This window comes from Prionailurus viverrinus, chromosome B1, assembly GCF_022837055.1.
Source record: "Prionailurus viverrinus isolate Anna chromosome B1, UM_Priviv_1.0, whole genome shotgun sequence".
NCBI lineage: Eukaryota > Metazoa > Chordata > Mammalia > Carnivora > Felidae > Prionailurus > Prionailurus viverrinus.
This window is the reverse complement of record NC_062564.1, coordinates 149,107,298-149,125,125: the sequence shown is the minus strand read 5'-3', so window position 1 is coordinate 149,125,125 and position 17,828 is coordinate 149,107,298.

Genomic DNA, 17,828 nt, shown 5'->3' with positions numbered 1-17,828 from the left:
GACAGATGATGGCTTGTATGCCAGGCTGAGGAGTTCACATTTGTTCTGTAGCTCCCAGGGAAGAGTGTTCTATGACACGAACGGCTGTGAGTGAAATTAACCCTGATAGCAGTGTGGTGGGCTGGAGGGTGTCCTTGGATGGGGAATGGCTAGAGGCATGAACCCTGTTAGGGCTGTCTCTGTCCTCTGAGTGTTTCTTCCTGTCTCTGTTTTGTCTTCCTAATGTGTGCACACGTGTGTGTGTGCGTGTGTGCACGCGTGTGTGCGTGCATGTACAAACCCTGGGGTGTATACCTCTCTTCCTCTCTGTTTCTCTTTGGCTCTCTGCTTTCTATCTCTCTCTCTTTGCCTCTCCCACTATCATTACTTAATGTATTGAGTCTCAAACATGGAATACACTAACAGTTGCCAAGAATTGCTCAAAACAAAATATCACGTGGCAAAATAGACTCTACATTGAAAGTCAGTGCCTCCAACACTGAGCCTAACCAGCAATGAAACCCTGGAAAAATCACCTAATCTCTCTAGGCCTTAGTTCCCTCATCTGCCCCATAAAGGGGATGATTTTATTTAATTCCACAAGAATGTACTGAGTGCCTAGTATGATCTAAGTACTAGGGATTTAGTAATGGAAAAACAGACAAAAGCTCCTACTTTTACTGTAAAGGAAAGATAGACAACAAAATCTAAATTAGAAAAATATGTGTAAATTGATGATAAGTACAACAGAAAAAAAAGCAGAATGGGAATTAGAGAAGATGATGGGGTGACCATTTTCATCAGGTTAAGCATCACTGAGAAGGTAGCATTTGAGTAAAGATCTAAAGGAAGCAAGAGAGTGAGCTATGTCAATTCTGGGAAAAAGTATTCCAACCAAAGGGCACTGCCAGTGCAAAGGTCCTAAGGCAGAAGCACACCTGGTATCATGATGAAGTAACAATACCAGTATGGCTGGAGCAGAGGAAGGATAGAAAGTAGGAAGAGATGGACATCAGAGAGCTGAGGTCAGATCACATATGGCCTTGTGACCATGTAAGGACCATCTTTGATGCAGACTGAGATGGAGAGTCATGATCTGACCTATATATAATGTATCACTTTGGCTGCTGATTTCAGAATAAACTGAAGAGGAGCAAGAAGCAAGCAGAGCAACTACTAAGATGGTAACATTGGACCACAGTGGATGGACTTGGTGCAAAACGTCTGATTTTGGATCTGTTTTGAAGGTAAAGCTGGCAGGATTCGTCCAGGAATTGGAGAAGGGTCAAAGAACCCCAAGATTTTAGGTATGTGAAACCAGAAAGACAGACACATCCCTTTAGGTGATTCTAAAGTATCTTCTGGGGCACCTGGGTGGCTCAGTCAGCTAAGTGTCCGACTTCGACTCAGGTCATGATCTCGCAGTTTGTGGGTTCTAGCCCCGCGTCAGGCTCTGTGCTGACAGCTCAGAGCCTGGAGCCTGCTTCGGATTCTGTGTCTCCTCCTCTCTCTGCCCCTCCCATGCTCATGTTCTGTCTCTCTCTGTCTCTCAATAATAAATAAACGTTAAAAATTTTTTTTTTAAATAAAGTATCATCTGACTCTGAAACTCTATGATTTGGAGATGTTTTTTTCTCTTTTTTCCATGGTGGAAACTTCCCCTGAATGGGAAACTAGTTCTTAAAAAATTGAAAATGTATGATATCTCTTTTAAATTATTTTCTCTCCTCAGAAAGCCTTACAATAAAAGAAAAATCTATGACAGAAACTTTCTTTAAAAATCATGAAGGAAAGGGGAGGAGCCAAGATGGCAGAACAGCATGGAAGTTTTTTGTGTGTCTCATGTCCATGAAATACAGCAAGATCAAATACAGCCAGACTAAACCATCCTACACACCTAGAAAACTGATTGGAGGATTAACACAATAATCTGCACCACAGAATTCACCAGGTACATGGCACGGAGAGGTGAACCTGGGGAGAGGGAAGCTGGCGGTGGGCAAGGAGCTGCCTTTGCAGGTGGAGACAGGACAGAGACTGGGGTGGGGGAGAATACGGGAAAAACACCCCTCCCCAAAAGCAGCTGGAGAGAAAGTGGAAAATTGGAAACAGCCGCAGGGACTAAACCTAAAAGGGAGAAAGAAGAGGGTTTAAATTCCATTAAGACTGTAAACAAGGGCAGCGCAAAGTCTGCAACCCCACAGCTAGATACCTGGCGGTGTTCTGGTGGGAAAGGCGAATCCCCAGGAACAGAGTGGGGTCTGGAGGTTCTCGGGCCACACGGGGAAAAGCAGCTCCACTGCTGGAAGGACATTTGGTAGAGACCGTTGAAGCCACCTGGTCCCAGCAGACCCCAGAACACGGCCACATTCGCTGGTGCTGGAACAACGTGGTTAAGGGTGAAGCCTGGTGCCATATGTGTGTTGTTATTTTCCATAATCCCTGAAAAGCTGCTGCTACACTATCTCATGAAATTTTTCTGGGGCAGGATGGCACCTGGCCGCAGTCTCAGGGCACCAGCAGCAGCAGGGTCCAAGGGGCATTCCTGGGTGCAGCTGACATTCAGTCATTGCTCATTCGGCCATTGCTCGGTGAGACCCTCCCGCAGAGGGGCAGAATGGGTCAAAGCCGCAGTCCTTCTGAAGTAAGGGGCTGGGGAAAACAGCCGCACCTGAGACAAAACTCTGGAGAGAGGTACTGCCTGGGGCCTGGTCACGGAGAATGAAGAAGCAGGAGTGGATGAAAGCTGAAGACAGAGGACGGGTGCACGATTGCTGATCTGGGAGAACAGACTGGGTACCTGGGTGACTCCATTTTCACCGCTACTGCACATGCGCGTACGCAACTACAAGCGCTGCAACACTCCACCCCAGTAGGCTAGCAGCGCCATCTAGTGGAGAATGGAGCTGTTACACTGAGCCCCGCCCAACTGGGCCAACCTGGCTCTTAAAGAACAGAAGTCTCACCTCCTACTTAGTTTATGGACTATAAAGCACTACATAGTCTGACTTCTAGGGGAAAACGAAGTAATTTCAGTCCTACTTCAATCCGTTAGCAGGTCCATTTATTCAATTTTCTTTTTTTTCTCTTTTACACTTCTTTTCTATTTCTTGAATACAGAAAAAGAAAAAAATCATTTTTATTTTCAATTTTTATTAAAAACATTTTTCTTTGATTTTTTTACTGTATTTTTATTTTGTGTAAATTTTTTCAAATTCTATCTTACTTCCATCATTCTATTTTAGTCTACTTCAGTGTATTCACTTATTCAAATTTTCAAATGATTTTCTTGTTTTCTTTTTCTTTTTCCTCTTTTTCATTTCCTTTCTTTTTCTTGAATGCAGAAAGTGGAAAACTTCATTTTTACTTTAAATTTCTATTAAAAATATTTTTCTTTAATTTTTTTACTATATTTTTGCTTTTATGTAAATTTTTTTAAATTCTATTTTACTCCCATCATCTCATTTTAGTCTACTTCAGTGTATTCATGTTTTCAAATTCTCAAATGATTTCCTTTTTTGTTCTCCCTTTTTTTCTCTAATCTGTCAAACCACTTTCAACACCCAGACTAAAACACACCTAGGATCTAGCATCATTTATTAAATTTGTGTGTGTGTATGTGTGTTTAATTTTTAATTTTAATAAATTTTAATTTTAATTTTTTATTTACTTTTTCTACCTCATTAATTTCTTTTCTCCCTTCAAAATGACAAAACGAAGGAATTCACCCCAAAACAAAGAGCACAAAGAAACGACAGCCAGGGATCTAACCAACACAGATACAAACAAGATATCTGAACCAGAATTTAGAATCACAATAATAAGAATAGTAGCTGGAGTCAAAAATAGATTAGAATCCCTTTCAGCAGAGACAAAAGAAGTAAAAAATAGAATGAAATTAAAAATGCTATAACTGAGCTGCAATCATGGATGGAAGCAGAGGCGGCAAGAATGGATGAGGCAGAACAGAGAATCAGCGATATAGAGGACAAACTTATGGAGAATAATGAAGCAGAAAAAAAGAGGGAGATTAAGGCAAAAGAGCACAATTTAAGAATTATAGAAATCAGTGACTCATTAAAAAGGAACAACATCAGAATCATAGGGTCCCAGAAGAGGAAGAGAGAGAAATAGGGGTAGAAGGGTTATGTGAGCAAATCATAGCAAAAAACTTTCCTAACTTGGGGAAAGACACAGGTATCAAAATCCAGGAAGCACAGAGAACACCCAGTAGATTCAACAAAAACCGACCATCAACAAGGCATATCATAGTCAAATTCACAAAATACTCAGGCAAGGAGAGAATCATGAAAGCAGCAAGGGAAAAAAGTCCCTAACCTACAAAGGAAGACAGATCAGGTTTGCAGCAGACCTATCCACAGAAACTTGGCAGGCCAGAAAGGAGTGGGAGGATATATTCAATGAGCTGAATCGGAAAAATACGCAGTCAAGAATTCTTTTTCCAGCAAACAAAAATTACAGGAGTTCGTGAAAACTAAACCAGCCCTGCAAGAAATCTTAAGGGGGACTCTCTGAGGGGAGAAAAGATGAAAAAAAAAAACATAAATAAATATATACATATATATATATATATATATATATATATATATATATGCCAAAAGCAACAAAGATTAGAAAGGACCAGAGAACACCACCAGAAACTCCACCTCTACAAGCATCATAATGGCAATAAATTCCTATCTTTCAGCATTCATTCTAAATGTCAATGGACTCAATGCTCCAATCAAAAGACATAGGGTAACAGAATGGATAAGAAAACAAGATCCATCTATATGCTGTTTACAACAGACCCACTTTAGACCTAAAGACACCTTCAGATTGAACGTAAGGGGATGGAGAACCATCTATCATGCTAATGGTCAACAAAAGAAAGCCAAAATAGCCATACTTATATCATACAATCTAAACTTTAAAATAGACTGTATGAAGAGATGCAGAAGGACATTATATGATAATCAAGGGGTCTAACCACCAAGAAGACCCAACAATTGTAAACATTTATGTGCCAAATGTGATAGCACCCAAATATATAAATCATTAATCAAAAACATAAAGAAACTCATTAATAGTAATACCATAATAGTAGGACACTTCAACACCCCACTCATAACAGTGGACACAGCATCTAATCAAAAAAATCAACAAGGAAACAATAGCTTTGAATGCCACACTGGACCAGATGGACTTAACAGATATATTCAGAACATTTCATCCTAAAGCAGCAGAATACACATTCTTCTCCAGTGCACATGGAACGTTCTCCAGAATAGACCACATACTGGGACACAAATCAGCCCTAAGTAAGTACAAAAAGATCAAGGTCATACCGTGTATATTTTCAGACCACAATGCTATGAAGTTTGAAATCAACCACAAGAAAAAATTTGGACAGATAACAAATAGTTGGAGACTGAAGAACATCCTACTAAAGAATGAATGGGCTAACCAAGCAGTTAAAGAAGAAATTAAAAAGTATATGGAAGTCAATGAAAATGATAACACCACAACCCAAAACCTCTGGGATGTAGCAAAGGCAGTCATAAGAGGAAAGTATATAGCACTCCAGGCCTTCCTAAAGAAGGAAGAAAGATCTCAGATACACAACCTAAACCTACACCTTAAGGAGCTGGAAAAAGAACAGCAAATTAAACCCAAAACCAGCAGAAGACAGGAAATAATAAAGATTAGAGCAGAAATTAATGCTATCGAAATGAAAAAAAAAAAATCAGTTGAACAGATCAATGAAACCAGAAGCTGGTTCTTTGAAAGAATTAACAAAATTGATACACCACTAGCCAGTTGGATCAAAAAGAAAAAGGAAAGGATCCAAATAAACAAAATCAAGAATGAAAGAGGAGAGATCACAACCAACACAACAGAAATAAAAACAATAGCAAGAGAATATTATGAACAATTATATGCCAATAAAATGGGCAATCTGGAAGAAATGGACAAATTCCTAGAAACATATACACTACCAAAACTGAAACAGGATGAAATAAAAATTTGAACAGACACATAACCAGTAAGGAAATCAAATTAATAATCAAAAATCTGCCAAAAAAAACAAGAGCCCAGGACCAGATGGCTTTCCAGGGGAATTCTACCAAACATTTAAGGAAGAGTTAATACCTATTCTCTTGAAACTGTTACAAAAAATAGAAATGGAAGGAAAACTTCCAAACTCTTTCTATGAAGCCAGCGTTACCCTGATTCCAAAACCAGACACAGACCCCACTAAAAAGGAGAACTATAGACCAATTTCCCTGATGAACATGGATGCAAAAATCCTCAACAAGATATTAGCCAACCCACTCCAACAATACATTAAAAAAATTATTCACCACAACCAAGTAGGATTTATACCTGGGATGCACGGCTGGTTCAATATCCACAAAACAATTAATGTGACTCATCACATCAATAAAAGAAAGGAAAAGAACCATATGATCCTCTCAATAGATGCAGAGAAAGCATTTGATGAAATATAGCATCCTTTCTTGATAAAAACCCTCAAGAAAGTAGTGATAGAAGGATCATACCTCAAGATCTTAAAAGCCATATATGAATGACCCAACGCTAGTATCATCCTCAATGGGGAAAAACTGAAAGCTTTCCCCCTAAGGTGAGGAACAAGACAGGGATGTCCACTCTCGCCACTGTTATTCAACATAGTAATGGAAGCCTTAGCCTCTGCAATCAGACAACACAAAGAAATAAAAGGCATCCAAATCAGCCAGGAGAAGGTCAAACTTTCACTCTTCACAGATGACATGATACTCTATATGGAAAACCCAAGATTCCACCAAAAAACTGCTAGAATTGATTCATGAATTCAGCAAAGTTGCAAGATATAAAATCAATGCACAGAAATCGGTTGCATTCCTATACACCAACAATGAAGCTACAGAAAGAAAATTCAAGGAATCAATCCCATTTACAGTTGCACCAAAACCCATGAAATACCTAGGAATAAATCTAACCAAAGAGGTGAAAAATCTATACACTGAAAACTATAGAAAGCTTATGAAAGAAATTGAAGAAGACACAAAAAAATGGAAAAAGATTCCACACTCCTGGATAGGAAGAACAAATATTGTTAAAATGTCAATACTACCCAAAGCAATCTAAATATTCAATACAAACGCTATCAAAATAACACCAGAATTCTTCACAGAGCCAGAACAAATAATCCTAAAATTTGTATGGAACCAGAAAAGACCCTGAATAGCCAAAGCAATCTTGAAAAAGAAAACCAACTCAGGAGGCATCACAATCCTGGACTTCAAGCTATACTACAAAGCTGTAATCATCAAGACAGTATTGTACTGGCACAAGAACAGACCCTCAGATCAACGGAACAGAATAGAGAACCCAGAAATGGACCCACAAATGTGTGGCTAACTACTCTTTGACAAAGCAGGAAAGAATATCCAATGGAATAAAGACAGTCTCTTCAGCAAGTGGTGCTGGAAAAACTGGACAGCGACATGCAGAACAATGAACCTGGACCACTTTCTTACACCATACACAAAAATAAACTCAAAATGGGTGAAAGACCTCAATGTAAGACAGAAAGCTTGAGGAGAAAGCAGGCAAAAACCTCTTTGATCCTGGCCGAAGCAACTTCTTACTCAACACGTCTCTGGAAGCAAGGGAAACAAAAGCAAAAATGAACTACTGGGACCTCATCAAAATAAAACCTTCTGCACAGCAAAGGAAACAATCAGCAAAACTAAAAGGCAACCGACAGAATGGGAGAAGATATTTGCAAATGACATATCAGTTGAAGGGTTAGTATCCAAAATCTATAAGAAATCCAGTGAAGAAATGGGCAAAAGACATGAATAGACACTCCTCCAAAGAAGACATCCAGATGGCCAACAGACACATGAAAAAATGCTCAACATCACTCATCATCAGGGAAATACAAATCAAAACCACAATGCGATACTACCTCACACCTGTCACAAAGGCTAACATTGACAACTCAGGCAACAACAGATGTTGGCGAAGATATGGAAAAAGAGGATCTCTTTTGCATTGTTGGTGGCAATGCAAGCAAGTGCAGCCACTCTGGAAAGGAGTATGGAGGTTCCTCAAAAAACTAAAAATAAAACTACCCTACAACCCAGCAATTGCACTACTAGGCATTTATCCAGGGGATACAGGTGTGCTGTTTCAAAGGGACACATGCACCCCCATGTTTACAGCAGCACTATCGACAATAGCCGAAGTATGGAAAGAGCCCAAATGTCCATCGATGGATGAATGGATAAAGAAGAGGTGGTATATATATACAATGGAGTATTATTCAGCAATCAAAAAGAATGAAATCTTGCCATTTGCAACTAGGTGGATGGAACTGGAGGGTATTATGCTAAGTGAAATTAGTCAGAGAAAGACAGAAATCATATGACTTCACTCATATGAGGACTGTAAGAGACAAAACAGATGAACATAAGGGAAGGGAAACAAAAATGATATAAAAACAGGGAGGAGGACAAAACAGAAGACACTCATAAATATGGAGAACAAACTGAGGGTTACAGGAGGGGGGATGGGCTAAATGGGTAAGGGGCACTAAGGAATCTACTCCTGAAATCATTGTTGCACTACATGCTAATTCATTTGGATGTAAATTTTAAAGAATAAAAAATAAAACAAGTTAAAATAAAAATAAAAATAATAAAAAATAATGAAAGAAAAATGTCCATTGTTTAAAACCCCAATCTCTTCCAGTTACTTATCTTTTGAACACTAAATTATGTTGGGTCCTTACATTTCTTGTAGATAAAGCAAGTATTGGATTGCTCATCAGAGGAAAGCAAAAGAACCAAGATGGGCCTAAAGCCAGAACAGAGGGAAATTGCCTGCGGGCAACACTCTGACTCCCTAACTCTGGTGGCCCCAGTCAGTCAGTGCCCTTCATGCCACTGTTGGCCAAGACCTGTGATGGCGGTATTGTGGCAAATGGAAAATGGAGGCACACAGACCTCTGTGCAAACCTGCGCTCTGTCTGTGTAGCCTCAGCCCATGTTTGTCACTTACTCGCTGTGAGTCTCAGTCTGCACCATCTACCATTCAGAGTTTGAATACAATATATCTGAAATACATAACTTTGTCCCTAAGTCCCATGTTAAATAAATGAGTAGCAGCTCCTTGGAATCCAAGGAGTTGATCTAACATCCTGCGGGTGGGCTCATGAGATTCATGCGCTATGAATAGATAGGTGAGTGTGGGTGGTGATGGGTGGGAAAGGGAACCCACCTTATATAAAAGCCATAAACAGAGAGCTGCACCCCATGTATAGGACCCTGTTTAGGGAGAGGAGTTTGAAATGTGTGCACCGTTTCAATGTAATTGTGTCAGTGTAGTGGCTAGCATTTCTAGAGAAAGTGATTAGATGATGTCTGGTAAGAAATGATGTGATAGACTCAACAAGCTTCAACTTACTCAATTATCTAGTCTGCTCTAACTGTTCATTTAAAAGCTGATTCATCTTGCCCAGCATGCAATACACTCCCAGTACCAAGACAGAGCCTCTTGCTTTCAAGAGAAGGAAGAATTTTTTTTTTTACTTTCCATGCAATTGAGCTTTAAAAAACTATAATTTGTGTTTGCATTTGAAACTGAAACTTCACAAACCATTTCGTGTAAGTTCACATCCCACTTCATTTTTACAGAGAAGTCCTTTATAAAATCTTGGTCCTGGTGTCTTGACACCACTGGTGAAAACATGCATTCCATGTAAGTCTACACTATTTAGAAAGACACGGTTAACCACAGGCAGACCTAGGTTCAAAACCCCACTTAGTCTTGGGCGAGTTATTTAACTTCATTAAAATTTCATTTTTTCAGAGGCTCCTGGATGGCTCAGTTGGTTAAGCATCTGGCTTTTGTTTTCAGCTCAGGTCGTGATCTCAGTTCATGAGTTAGAGCCCCATGTTGGGTGGGCTCTGTGCTGACAGTGCAAGGCCTGCTTGAAATTCTCTCTCTCTCTCTCTCTCTCTCTCTCTCTCTGCCCCTCCTTCACTTGCATGCTCTCTCTCTCTAACTAAATAAACTTTAAAAAGAAAAATTTCATTTTTTTCAATGGTAAAATATTGGGGAGGGGGATCCTAGTACCTACTTCATAGGGTTTTTGTGAATATTAGATAAATCATCTAAAGCCCTTAGCACAGAGCCCGGCACATAGTAAGTGAAGCTATTATTCTTAAATATATTTCAAAGTGCTATTACTATTATTACTGTAAAACAATGGTAACTAGGCAAGATTTATGGTCACAATTTTATTTCATTAATTAAATGTTTGTAGCTATCTCTTTTTAAAAGGTGATTTAGACAACAGCAAGAAATAGTAAGGTTAGTAAAGTTAGCAGGTAGGCACAAGCATAAAAGAAGTACAAACAGGCTCAATTTTGGGTCAGAGGTGATTCATCATCAAATTTATGAAGCACCAGGCCCTTCCTTCCATGCCTTAGAGGGGCCCAGGTAATTTGTTCACATGACTATCAGTTTTTATAAAATTTGCCCACAATTAGCTAAAATGCTGTTTCTTTCAACTCTCGTGGTCCCTCAATTATGATTTTCCTAAATTCAAATGGCACTGGAATAGCATGGACATTTGGGGGAAGTTGCAATGGGGAGACATTTAGTTTGGGTTTAGTGCTATATATATCTATATCTATCTCTCTCTCTCTCTCTTTCTCTCTATAACTGTATATATATATACAGTTAACTCTTGTATCTACTTAAAATATTGCTAGCCATCCCCATGTAGAAATGGCTTCCAGAAATGTTCCTGCTTCCCGACCTCTACCTGCCTACTCATTCTTCCTGTGACTCAAAGGTGCAGGACGAGAGAACATATTGTGGTATGAATATGTCCCTGACAGCTGACACTAGAAATATGTATGTAGAGAAGGAAAAACAGGGCTTGAAATGTACAGGTGTTATGATAGAGGTTAGCAGTTAGTAAAAATACTGATTTTTCCAGATTTTGTGATGTTTGTTGTATTTGTCACCTTTTTAAAACCTGAAATTTGTTGCAATTTCATTTCTTATCTAAACAAATGTTTTTTGTGGTCTTTTTCCTTAAAGAAAGCCCCCAAAATTGTACTAGCTTAGGTCTCACATTATCTGGATCCACCATTAATTTAGCACCAAATTCAGCTCCAAGCTTCCTAGTAACCAGAATGTCACATACTTAGAATTATGGCAAGAGAGGAAATAAATCATGATAGTTGCAAGAAAAGAGATCAGTATTTCTCAAGCAAGATACAGAATGGAAGGTCACTGGTCTGGATTCCCCCAGTAGCCATGTGACTCCAGAAAAATAACACATATCAAGGAGAGCAAGGTTTTTCATGAAATACAATTCTAGAAGAAATTTCCTCTGTAGAATTGTATGGAAGGCATATCAAGTGACGTGGTGCCGCTTTCAGCACTGTCTTACGGAAAAGTCCTCCACTAGGTTCCAGATGTGTTTGACTAGCCCTGCTCACCTCTTGAGCACTCACCATCTCCCACTGCCCTCAGTCCTGGAGTTCTTTTCCAGCCATTCTAGACATCTCTGCATTCCTCAGATTCATCTTCTCATTCTTTCTCCAGATTTTACCAATGCTGTTCTCTGCCTTCCCTACGTTCCTATGCTTGTCTGGCTACCTTCAACTCAAGTGTCAGTCTACAGCTTACATCTCACATCCTCTGGGATGCTCTCCATAAAATTATTCTTATGTGCTCTGAACTTCTCCAGTTTTATTCCTTATTACACAGGATTATAACCAATATCACAACGTCTACATCCATTATTGCACAAATAACTCCCTGAAGGTACAGATTCTATCCATGGTGTTCACCATTATAACACCACTTATGTGCACCATGCCAGCACATGGGCACTTAATCACGGCATATGTCTTATGCCTCTCATCTGTGAGCTTTAGTAAATGTAACTTAATGAAGGTGATTTTTTTTTAATTTACTTATGTTGAAGGTAGGGGGGATAGCATGAGCCGTAGAGGTGCAGACAGAGAGAGAGAGAGAGAGAGAGAGAGAGAGAGAATCTCAAGCAGGCTCCACACTGTCCATGCAGAGCCCCACGTGGGGCTTGAACTCACAAACCATAGGATCATGACCTGAGCCAAATCAAGAATTGGACGCTTAACCGGCTGAGCCACCCAGGCACCCCGAAGGTGATTTTTTTTTTAATGTTTATTTCTGAAGGAGAGAGAGACAGAGCATGAGTGGAGGATGGGGCAGAGAGAGACACACACACACAGAATCTGAAACAGGCTCCAGGCTCTGAGCTGTCAGCACAGAGCCGGACACGGGGCTCAAACCCACAAACCACGAGATCACGACCTGAGTCAAAGTCAGACGCTCAACTGACGGAACCACCCAGGTGCCCCCCGAAGACGATTTTTTTTTTTAAGGAGCTAAACTAATCTAGAAGTATGGGCTACCAATAGTATGATTTTTTTTTTCAACGTTTATTTATTTTTGGGACAGAGAGAGACAGAGCATGAACGGGGGAGGGGCAGAGAGAGAGGGAGACACAGAATCGGAAACAGGCTCCAGGCTCTGAGCCATCAGCCCAGAGCCCGACGCGGGGCTCGAACTCATGGACCGCGAGATTGTGACCTGGCTGAAGTCGGATGCTTAACCGACTGCGCCACCCAGGCGCCCCACCAATAGTATGATTTGATCCAGGGACAGATCTCATAGTTTTCAGGAGTGGTTCAATAGCTCTTTTTCCAAAACCACTTTTCTCAATCAGGCATTTTATCAGAACTGAACTGCAAATAATTTAGGATTCTCTTAAACTGAAAGTCTGGCCCACTAATATTCCACTCTACTGAGGAAGGACAATATCATATGCGTGGGAAAACAAATAGACAGGTTCTTGTTAAAGAAACGCTAGAAAGTCTGATTCCCAAAGTCACAGGGTTGATGAGTGATCAATCAAGAACTACAAACTAGATAGTCTGACTGCCTGTGATTTTTCTCCACACTTAACATTGAGACACCTAAATAGGGACAATGGCAGCCATTGTTATGAAAGGAAAAGCTAGAAAAGCCGTGTCTTCAACCCATTGCTTCAATTTAGACCAAGACAGCAAGGAGTAGGGGACAGAACAGGGGCTCTGGAGCCAGACTATCTGGCTTTAGCCACCTACTGGCTGTTTAACCATGAACACACACACTATTGAATCCTTTTGCATGTTGGTTTCCTTATAGTAAAGTGCGTGTAATAACAGAACCTACCTCTTAGGGTTGTGGTGAGGAATAGAGGAGTTAATCTATTAACTTAGAACATCACTCAGTACACAGCAAATGACCAATAAATATACTATTGCTACCATGAGACAGAATCACAACCAACTTATAAGAAGTATAAGAAGCAGAAAAACATCTAATCCATATGAAGGACTTAGGAGGAGTCAGGTATTGTTCTAAGCACGGTGTACACATTACTCAGTATTTCGAATCCCAAGACCTGTGTTTTTAGCCACTGGGTTACATTTTCTTCTCAGGGTGAAGAGGGAAGAGAGAGAAGAAGATAGTCTTCCCTAGATTCTGTATCATTTAAAACTGACCTTGAGTACATACAAGAGAGTCATTACTCAGAGCTCCAAGAAGTAAACACTACCTCTGAGGGTGGTCCAAATAAATAACCACCCACCAGCAGTAACTCCCTGACATCACAGAATAACTTTTTTATTTGAAGACTAAAAGCTGGATTTAAACTGGGTAAATCTGATAAAATGTATGACCCTGTTTCTTTTTTCTATATTCTATTTATGTACATTTGGTTGCTCTTTGAGGGGGGGTGGGGGAGGGGATATTTGCTTTCCTTTTTTTGTTTTTTGAAGTTAATTTATTTTGAGAGACAGAGAGAGCAAGTGGGGGGAGGGGCAGAGAGAAATAAAGGGTGAGAGAGAGAGAGAGAGAGTGCTTATATGAAGTATAAGAGATACTTATACTCTTATTATAGTCCTGATCTGAGACTTGAACTCACAAACCGTGAAAGCATGACCTGAGCCAAAACCAAGAGTTGGACACTTAACCATCTGAGCCACCCAGGCACCCCTGTTTTCCGTATTTATATTGTTTTGTTTTTAATGAATAAGCACAATGAAATGAAACATTCCTCAAAAAGTACTTAGGGAATATGTCAGTGGTCAGTATTAAAGCAGCTATTAAGCAAGCTCATTCATATATCTATTTTCTTATAAGATTTATTTGAGCCATGTGCTATGAACTTTAAACGAATTATCTTGTTAAATTCTTAACAAACCAACGAAGGAAATACTATTATTATCTTCCACTTTACAAATGGAGAAACTGAGGCTAAATCGCTAAAGCAATTAATTCACTTGCCCAAGATTTTTTTTTTTTAACGTTTTTTATTTATTTTTGAGACAGAGAGAGACAGAGCATGAACGGGGGAGGGGCAGAGAGAGAGGGAGACACAGAATCCGAAGCAGGCTCCAGGCTCTGAGCCATCAGCCCAGAGCCCGACGCGGGGCTCGAACCCATGGACCTCGAGATCGTGACCTGAGCCGAAGTCAGACGCTTAACCGTCTGAGCCACCCAGGCACCGCAAGATTTTAAAACGAGTAAGTCATGGAAGTTGAAGTTCAAACCCCATGCTGAGTTCTGACTCAGAAAACTTCCTTCTCTAATATCTGGTGCAGGATGAGTGGGCCCCTAAGCTGGGGCTTCGCATGAAGAGGCCACTCAGGAAATGTTTGTAGAATAAAACATTGTTAACCATTTAATCTGTAAGAGTTCAACACCACCTCCTCTTTTCCTATGTTAGAAGAGTGTCTCACATTTAAAGCCTGAGGATATGCTATATGAACAGTTCCCAAAGAGAAGTCAAGGTTATGAGTTCTATACTTAGAAACTATGTAGTCACCAGTAAGAAATTTCTAAGACACTATTTGTCTCAAGTATTTCATTCACGAGTCCTGCAGTGTTAGATAGAGTGTTATACTAATAATAATCCATAGAACTTCAGCTCCACAGTTGTGTTTAAATTTTTTTTCAACGTTTTTTTTATTTATTTTTGGGACAGAGAGAGACAGAGCATGAACGGGGGAGGGGCAGAGAGAGAGGGAGACTCAGAATCGGAAACAGGCTCCAGGCTCCGAGCCATCAGCCCAGAGCCTGATGCGGGGCTCGAACTCACGGACCGCAAGATCGTGACCTGGCTGAAGTCGGATGCTTAACCGACTGCGCCACCCAGGCGCCCCTCCACAGTTGTGTTTAGATGAGGATCTATGTGCTCTGAGAACTACTGCCTTGTTTCCATTTGAGTCCTTAGTGAATCATTACAAGGTGTAATGTGGAATCATCAGAATACCTTCATGCACTGATCAGTCGCTGATCATCACTCAGTGCCTACTACATGCCAGGCACTTTGCATGCATTATTTAATCTACTTCTTAGCAGAAACATACTACCCCCATTTTACTACACAGAAAATCAAACAGTTGGATATTTGTGGAAGGTTTAAACTCAGGTCTGCCAACTCCAAAGCCTGGCCTCTTTCTACAGTATCTACAGTAAGAAACCAAAAGACTTTTCTGTTCCCACCAGCTTCAAATCTAGGACAATGAGAAAAATCTTATTAAAATCAATTAAAATCTTATAAATCTTATCTTATTAAAATCTATTACATCGATTATTTAATAATTGGAGAGAAAAAAGTGGGGAGGTCAGACACCTTTGGAGGATATAGTTCTCCTTCAGGGAAAAATAATGCATTTATACAAAAACACAGAAATTCATATATATAATTTCATACATTTACAAATCCCAGTGAAAAGGTTAAGAAGACTTGCTTATGGACAAGAAAAGAACACAGAGAAAAAAGAAAGGACATACACTTAAAAATGGTTTTAAGCCAAATCATTAACATGTTCACTAGTAATTGTAATTGTTTGGAGGGAAAAAGAATTTATAAAATCAGCAGAGATGATAGCAGTAAAAGGGAAAGGTCATAAAGGACTGGTTTGGAAGTATTTTGTCAAGTGAAGCACTTCTTCGGTGTTCTGAAAGAAAAAAGAGACTTGATTGTTTCCTAAATCCTATCCACCACTACTAAGAATTTATCCATTCAATGGCTCAGCTGGATATTTAAGACATAAATTATTTCATGACCACTAACCAGCCTTGTGGCAGAGGGAACAAGGGTAAATAAAGAAAGCGATCAAAAGGAGGGCCGCCCTGCTGGTTCAGTCAGTGGAGCATGTGACTCTTGATCTCTCATGCGTTCAAGCCCCATATTGGGCCTAGAGCTTACTTTTAAAAAAAAAAAAAAAAAGGAGGTTTAGTGGCCACTGGAGCTAACCTAAATGACTAAGGCCAAAATCAGAACTCCAGCATCTACATGAAGGGCACGGGCAAAGGCCAGTGTCACCCAGCATCACGATTCTCATTTCACCTACAAGAAAACACTGTCCCCTAGGTGTTCTACCACTTGCAAATTCATCTCAATGTGCACAGAGCACAAACAGTATTATAGCTACTACCCAGTTTCTACAAAATCAAAGACAGGCAGGCACTTGCAGCAGATATCCCTTTGTACATCTTGGATTCAGACAGGCTTAAAAGGTATTTAGAACTTAAAGTCAAACATTCTGGTGCCATGTTGTTCTTTGTGGTTCTAAATTCAGGGAGACGGCAGGGAGTGGAGGGGGGGGTGCTAAGAAATGCAATGTTATTGGGCCTGAGAGGAAGGACACAGCAGCTCTGGTGCCTTGGAAGGACAGCACCCTTTGGAACCACTGGATTGAACTGACGTGCACCATCATACCAAGTAGGAACCGGTTTTTGGCATTAAATTAAAATATTCTTAATTTTTAAATGCCAACACGAAAATAAGTAAGCAAAGATCACCACTACAAATATTTTCTCTTGTGGAGCCGTAAGAGAACAGGAGAATCCCAAGTAGAGCAAAGAGAGCGATTTGCTCTTGTTAATGAAAAGTATAAATTTTCCATTTATTTGGAAGTGAAATCTTTATTATAAAAAGCCAGATATCAAAAAACATTCATAACATAACCCCTTCAGTGAATTTCTTAACTCCTATTTTCGTGAGGTTGTGTTACCATGAATAGCTGAGAGTTCATTTATCATTTTGCATATCTGATCTAAAACTTGGAATCCCAAGTGACTCAGTTATATTTTTCTTCAAAAAAAACACTATGTCCTGGTAGCCTTATGTAATACAAATCAAATGAAGGCACTGAGTTGTCCATGGGTATAACATTTCACCTAATTTTAATTATATGTTAAATAAATACTAATTAACTATATTAAGTTTATATTTCTACAGCTATATCTATATATCTATATCTATAGAATTAGAATTAGAGATATAGAGATAGAATGATAGAGAGAAAGAGAGAGAGAGAGATGCATGTAGGCCTGCATTTTGATGATGGTCAATGATTTATCACAGTAGAATATAGTTAATATTCACTTTTGTTCCCTAAATATCTTTGCATAAACAAAGTTTCTAAGCTTGAAAAACCCCAAATTCATCAAGGAAAGCATCTCCCAAATCTTACAGCTGTAAGCTCATTTTCCTGGACTGTTATTATACATAATAAGAGACTTGATTTGACAGCTCCTATAATAACACATTATAAATTTACACTGGATGTGTTTTTTCACCTTAAACTCTTGTGATGGCAAAACCATTTTTCTCAAAGCTGATTGGTTGTACAGGTCTACAACAGAGCTTAAATGTGACCTTGCTATCCCAAGCTTTCTTACAGGAGGAATCTTTTTATTTTAAGCCTTTTTGTTAA